Source organism: Triticum aestivum, chromosome 3B, assembly GCF_018294505.1.
Source record: "Triticum aestivum cultivar Chinese Spring chromosome 3B, IWGSC CS RefSeq v2.1, whole genome shotgun sequence".
Taxonomy (NCBI): Eukaryota; Viridiplantae; Streptophyta; class Magnoliopsida; order Poales; family Poaceae; genus Triticum; species Triticum aestivum.
In genome coordinates, this window is record NC_057801.1 from 768,492,707 (window position 1) to 768,499,725 (window position 7,019).

A 7,019-nucleotide genomic window follows, 5' to 3' on the forward strand; every position below is an offset into this window, starting at 1 on the left:
GATGTATCTAGATGTATTTTAGTTCTAGATACATCCATTTTCGAGACAAGTAATTCCGAACGGAGGGAGTATAATCTAATATCATAAAGGTCTACACTTGAGAAATTATCTCTTGAAGAGTGTATGGTATGTACCTAAAGCTAAGCTTGCAATCAAACTGCAAGATTGGTATAACTTTTTAGCTCCACGTATTTTGTTTTGTTTACGTGAGAGGACAATACCTCTAAACCTGGCCATTTCACTAAAAATGAGTATTTAGAAAGTGTAGTAGATATAGGGAATATCGTTTTGGTTTACATCCATATCAGTCGGCCAGCCTGATCATTTCGTTGGAAATTAGTATCTACAAAGTGTAGTGTACTAGCCTGTTGGAGTTGTGTCGAATATAGTGTACAAGATAGGTTACAGTTGAATTTGTAGTTGTATTGTGTTTAGATAGGATATGGAGTCGTGTCTTAGTAGGACACTTGTATCCTAGGCCACTCATATATAGCGGGGCTAGACACACGATGTAACCTATGCCAACATAATAGCACCGGAACGCAGGGGAAGCCGATGGCATGTGCCGGCGTTCAGGACGACCGGGTGTGGTATTGTAGCGGTATCATGGAGAGGAGCGCTCATAGTAAGGCCCCGGGAATGTAGCCATATCGGTGAACCTCGTTAACAAATCCCGGTGTCGTGCTTGTGTGATTGTTTGGTCCTCGGATGATCGACGGTGGCCTCGGATTTATTCTAACAAGTGGTATCAGAGCTAGGTTGTTCGGAGGTTGTGGATTGTTGATTCAGAGAAAGTATCGAGTTCGAGATGCAGCCGGTTGCGGCGTGTTTCTCGGCAAGATTGAAGAAAGCATATCAGTGGAAGGCGCGTGTATGTGCGGCAGCATCAGACGAGACGTGCGGCGATCAGATAGATCGGGCGAGCGTACTACGGCGGCAGCGTCATAGCAGGACTGCAGGAGACTTCAGCGATTTGGTAAGGCGTCGTGTGCACATGGCGGCGACGTGTATCGACATGGAAGTGAGGTCGGATTCGATCCGAAGCACAAGGCACATGCGTTGGAAGCCTAGTCGGACGAGATTCTACTAAGCCAGATGCGTGGAAGCGTGCTGGCCCAAGGCCCTTGGAGCGCTGCACGGCAGGTGGCCCATGGAGCTACACGTGGTCGGGCTGTGGACTAGGCGTAGCAGTGCAGGGTGTGAGGCCAACTCCACCACGCGACCCCAAACGGACGTTCATTTTGTACGGATTCTGTCCGTTTGGATAGGGCAATGGGGTCATGTCCGGGTCTGTCCTGGGATGCGGTGGTCGTGCGCCCAGCGAGCGGCCGCATCCGTTTACCCCATCTTGTCCGCCAGGGCCTAAAATGCCCATATTTTCATATGAAAACAAGTTTGCACGTCCAAATATTAATTGTTTGAAAATTAAAATAGTTTTACAACCCAATCAAAATTGTCTCTAATAAAGATAGTTTTACAACCAAATCGAACTTATGAACATAAAACGAACCAATACATCTATCGGTTGCCAATATGATCCCACACGTGCTCAACCAAGTCATTTTGAAGAGCCTTATGAGTGTGCCAATCACGCAGCTCGTGATGGAACTGACAGAACTGATCAAACGTGGCCGGTTCTTGGTGCAGGGGCTCAACATTGTCACCTTGAAAATCAAATCCTTGGTCGAAGATACTGTCATCACGCTCGTCCTCGACGATCATGTTGTGCATGATCACACATGCAGTCATCACCTCCCAAAGCTTCCTTTCATCCCATGACAGTGCAGGGTATCGAACGATGCTCCATCGGGATTGAAGCACACCAAAAGCACGTTCCACATCCTTTCTAGCACGCTCTTGCATTTGGGCAAATCTCTTTCTCTTCTCACCTTGGGGCTTCGAGATTGTCTTCACAAAAGTTGACCACTGAGGATATATACCATCAGCTAGATAGTATCCTTTGTTGTACTGGTGGCCGTTGGTCTCAAAGTTGACAGGTGGGGAGCGGCCTTCTGCAAGCCTCGCGAAGACTGGAGAACGTTGCAGCACGTTGATATCATTGTGAGAACCTGCCATGCCGAAGAAAGAATGCCATATCCAGAGATTCTGCGATGCCACCGCTTCTAATATGACAGTGCACTCGCTGACATGCCCGTTGTATTGGCCCTGCCAAGCAAATGGACAGTTCTTCCACTCCTAGTGCATACAATCTATGCTGCCAAGCATGCCTGGAAAGCCTCTAGTTGCGTTGGTCGCCAACAATCTCTCTGTATCAGCGGCAGTTGGCTGCCTCAAGTACTCTGGGCCAAACACCCCGATCACAGCCTGACAGAACTTGTACATTGACATCAGACATGTTGTCTCGCTCATACGCACGTACTCATCCACCAGATTGCCTGGAATTCCATAGGCATGCATGCGGACGGCCGTGGTGCATTTCTGGTAAGAGGAGAACCCAAGCTTGCCAAGGGCATCCGTCTTGCACTCGAAGTATGGGTCATGAGCAACCACTCCCTCTCGGATACGATTGAACCAATGCCTTGCCATTCGAAACGGCGACGGAATTTATCCGGCTTGAAGAGCGGTTTGTTGGAAAAGTAATTGGCATAGAGCAGCGTGTGGCCTCTCTCCCTGTTGCGGTTCAGGTTGGGAGCACGGCCAGGGACTGACCCCCTGTACCGAGGAAGCTGCCGTTGAATGTGGTCATGAACGACCAGTGCAGCCACCACAAGATCTTCATCATCCGACGATGAATCGTCCGATGAACAAAGGAAGTGGTGGAAGAAGAACTCGTCTCCACTGTCCTTACCTTTTGTGGGCAAAATGTCGAACACCTTGTGGTCGTGGTGGCGAAGAGGCCGCGATGATCACCTCGACACAGCAGGGGTGGTTGCCGGCCGGCTACTAGCCGCTCTGGAGCCGTCGGAAGCTACCGCGGCCGCCGTGGTACGTCGCCGGCGGTCGTGTCTCCTCTGCCACCGGCAAAGACGGCGACGACCGAACCTCCTCCGATCGACGGCCAAAACTACGGCGAAAGCGCGGGCGTGGTGGCGACCATGTCTACACGTGGTTTGGTATGGACGGCCGGGGGCTGCGCGGTGAGGAGGCGGCCGGAGAATAGCGGCGGCGTCGGCGGCGGGGCGGGGCGGGAGAGAGAGGGTCGAAGCGTTGGGAGGAAGGGACTGCTAGTGTCCCCGACAGGCGGGCAACGGGGGGACAAGGGCGTGCGTCGCGGCCGTCCGCGCGCGTTCGTTTCATCCCAAACCGAGCGCAACTTTAGGCCAGGGATGGGTCGAAAACGGACGGATTCCGGACATTTGTCCATTTGAGGCCGCGCGTTGGGACGCGCTATTCGTTCGTTTTACCCCAAACGGACGCACCCGGACAAGATGGGGTCGCGCGGTGGAGTTTGCCTGAGACCACGCACAGGCGAGGCTGGGTGAGGAGCTGTGTGCAGGGGCGGTGCAAGTTACACGTACGAGATTTGTTTGAAGAAAAAAAAGGAGGACCGAGTCCTCGTGGACGCGGCGAGAGGCAGATCGATTCGGCGAGGAAAAACAAATCCATCACGTATTCACGTTGGCATCCATTGGAAATGGCAGAAGGCGAAGCAAAGCTTAGCATTGGAATTTTGTGCCAGGGAGCGCTACACGTGATGACGTGAAGACCAGAAAGATTTTTGGTTGGAATTAGCTACTAGTACAACCTCATGTACTTGGGCATTATGTGAGGAAAGTTCGGATAACTTTTCGCAGGGTCAGACGTACAAAGAACTGTGTGGCGCCAACGGGTATCAGGTTTGAGGTGAAGAAATTCATGGAACTAAAAACCTTGGGTTATGGCAGACACGGATGAGAGATTTGTTGGCACAATAGGGATGCTTGATGGCGTTGCGGGAAGTCATGTCAGTTAAGATGAAATTATCAAGTGATGGATGGAGATTCGCAGAAGATGATTTGAGAGCCTCGAGTGTGTCGTACAGTCGAACGAGTTCGGATGGGTCGGACTAGGCAGTCTGACGGATCGACGCGGGTCGGTTGGTACAGAAGACGGTGATGGGATCGGCGACGACGACATAGAAGCATGATGCTGATGGTGGCCGACTTCTGGGGCGTGGAAACACGTGGCGCAAGTCCGAGGGCTTGTGTGACTTCGACAAGACTATGGCACGGGGTTGATTCCAGGTGGTTTACACACGGATCTTGAAGTCGACGGGACGCAAGGGTGGATTGATCATCTACCATGGAGTCATGTTGAAGGTGGAGCTGGGGTCTGAGGGAAGACTTCACTCGGTGCTGATTGAGGGGCTACGGCGTAAGTGCACAGAGAGTCGAAGCCTATTCAGCGGGGACGGGAGGAAAAGCGAGTGACATGCAGTTTGGACTGGAGCCCGGTGGTCTGATGGAAACGTGAAACTCATCATCTGTCGGTGATGATTGGTGGTACTCTGCAGTGGGGTTGAGTGGTGTGGGTTCGCGACCCTTGAGACTCGACCGAGACAGCGGAGGCTCGACACGGTAATAGCGGCGAGGCGTGCGGTATGCACGGGAGCATGGAGACGGGCCAGGGCTCTGGTGGTCATACATGTGATGAGACAACTGCGAATTTGACTCGGGATGACTACAAGCAATGGTGAAATTTCTTCAAGTTTCAGACAGGCAGTCAAGAAAGGAGCAGTGATGTTGAGTTCAGGTAACTCTTATGTGTGACACCCAATAAGTGAGTTGTTCACTATCACGCAGGTCAGTGATCAGTGTGTGATGGCGTTGGACGGATACTCTGAAAGTTGGGAGCACAAACTAGAGTAACAAGGAACTTAATTTTACTCGAGTGTTGACTGTGGTCAAAAAAAGAAGGGACTACAAGTTGCAGGTGGAGTCACATGGAGTCTTTGGAGTAGCAGTGATACTCATGGGATAAGCTCAAGTCCAATGTACATGGAAGTTTGACGCATGGACAAATCCAGGGTGGTGGAGTATATTCGCCAAGGTGGAGTTTGTTGGAGTTGTGTCGAATATAATGTACAAGATAGGTTACAGTTGGACTTGTAGTTGTATTGTGTTTAGATAGGATATGGAGTCGTGTCCTGGTAGGACACTTGTATCCTAGGCCTCTCATATATTGCAGGGCTAGACAACGATGTAACATATGCCAACATAATAGCACCGAAACGCAGGGGAAGCCGATGGCATGTGCCGGCGTCCAGGGCGACCGGGTGCGGTATTGTAGCGGTATCATGAGGAGGAGCGCCCATAGTCAGGCCCGGGGATGTAGCCATATCGGTGAACCTCGTTAACAAATCTCGGCGTCGTGCTAATGTGATTGCTTGGTCCTCGGATGATCGCCAGTGGCCTCGGATTTATTCAATCATAGCCAATAGCCAGTGGGGCTATAGCACAATTTTTTAACGGATAAAGCCATAGTTGACTCCATTTTGTTTTTCTTGACAGAAGCCTGCTCCATAATTGGGCAACCCAATGGGTATCTGAAATCCCAAGAACCCTATACAGTAAGAATAACTCAATGAAAAGAAATCTCTGAAAAGCAAAAATAACAATTTTATTTCCTCAAAAAGGAAAAAGGAATATTATTTGGTCGCTATGCATGTTTGACCACCGCCAGCTACCACTTGCTCGGCTCTCGGCCCAGTGAGTCCTATGCGCGGGTATGCATGATGACGGTTGCTTGATGTGGCTATGGAGCGCGCATTAGGGATGGATGCTTGGTGTGCGCCATCTTGATTCAGTGCGGCAAAAGAAAGCGGCTAATCGGATCCCTACATGAGTGCGCTTCTTCAGTTTCTCTACCATCTGTGTTGTTGATTTCCACCATACATGACATGATTTGTTGCCAAATTGACATGATACCAATTGTTCATGTATATGCTTAGTAGCTCTTAGGTTATATATCCAGTTAAATCATTGTTTGTCACACTTTTTCAGAGTAATCATCATCTTACCCGGTTTAATAGGAGTTGTCTATTGCATTTTGACATCGTGGGACCAAGCATAGATACCAAGATGAAGGCACTAAGTTGTCTGTTTACACTTGGTTAACTGTTTTGTTTTGCAAGTCAAAGGGAAGATGAAGGAACGCATAAGAAGAGTGAGCACGAGAGGCATTGGGAAAACTCGGAAAGATATTGCTACCAAATTATTGAGGGTATCGCCAATCTAGGCTTTCCTCTATGTTTCCATGCCCAATGTTCTTAGGTGCTCATTTTCTTCCTCTTCCTTACTTGCATTTACTTCCTCATCATCCACGTGCATAACATTTGTTAAGATAGTTATGCTAGCTAAAAGAAAGATGAACGAGCACACAAGAACAATAGGCATGGGAGACATTGGGAAAACACAAAAATAAATCTTGCCTCCCTCCGTGGCCTCGTCACTTAATTGATACTCCCTTCGTTTCTAAATATAAGTCTTTTTAGAGATTCCAACAAGGGACTACATACGGATGTATATAGACATATTTTAGAGTATAGATTCACTCATTTTGCTCCGTATGTAGTCACTTATTAGAATCTCTAAAAAGACTTACATTTAGGAACGGAGGGAGTACATGGGTACTTTTTCGTTTCAACACTAAGAGAACTGCATGTGGTAAACTAAGCGGGAGGGGAAGGAGCACCTAAGAATGATAGGAAGGTGTGGATGGATAGATTTTCCTTCATGTTCCCATCCCTACTGCTCTTAGAGTATCTCTTTCTTCCTCTTCCCGGCCCTCCTTGAAGGCCTATGCCTATGCTTCCAAGCTCAAGAACTAAAAGCTGGACTGGTCAGCTTAGCCCGGCATGTTTCCATTCCTTGCTTGGCCCAGTGGTCGTGCTTTTGCTTGGCGTCACCTTCATCTCCTGGGACGTGTTTTTTTTTCAGTTAATGACTTACAAATTTTTACGCCGCTGCTTTTCGCCGCTTTCATTCTAGAGCTTGATACCCTTGCTCAGTCGCCCTCCCAAACCTTGTCACGTTACACTTACACAGTAGCTTGTAAAAGGTCAGGTAAACCGTATAAAT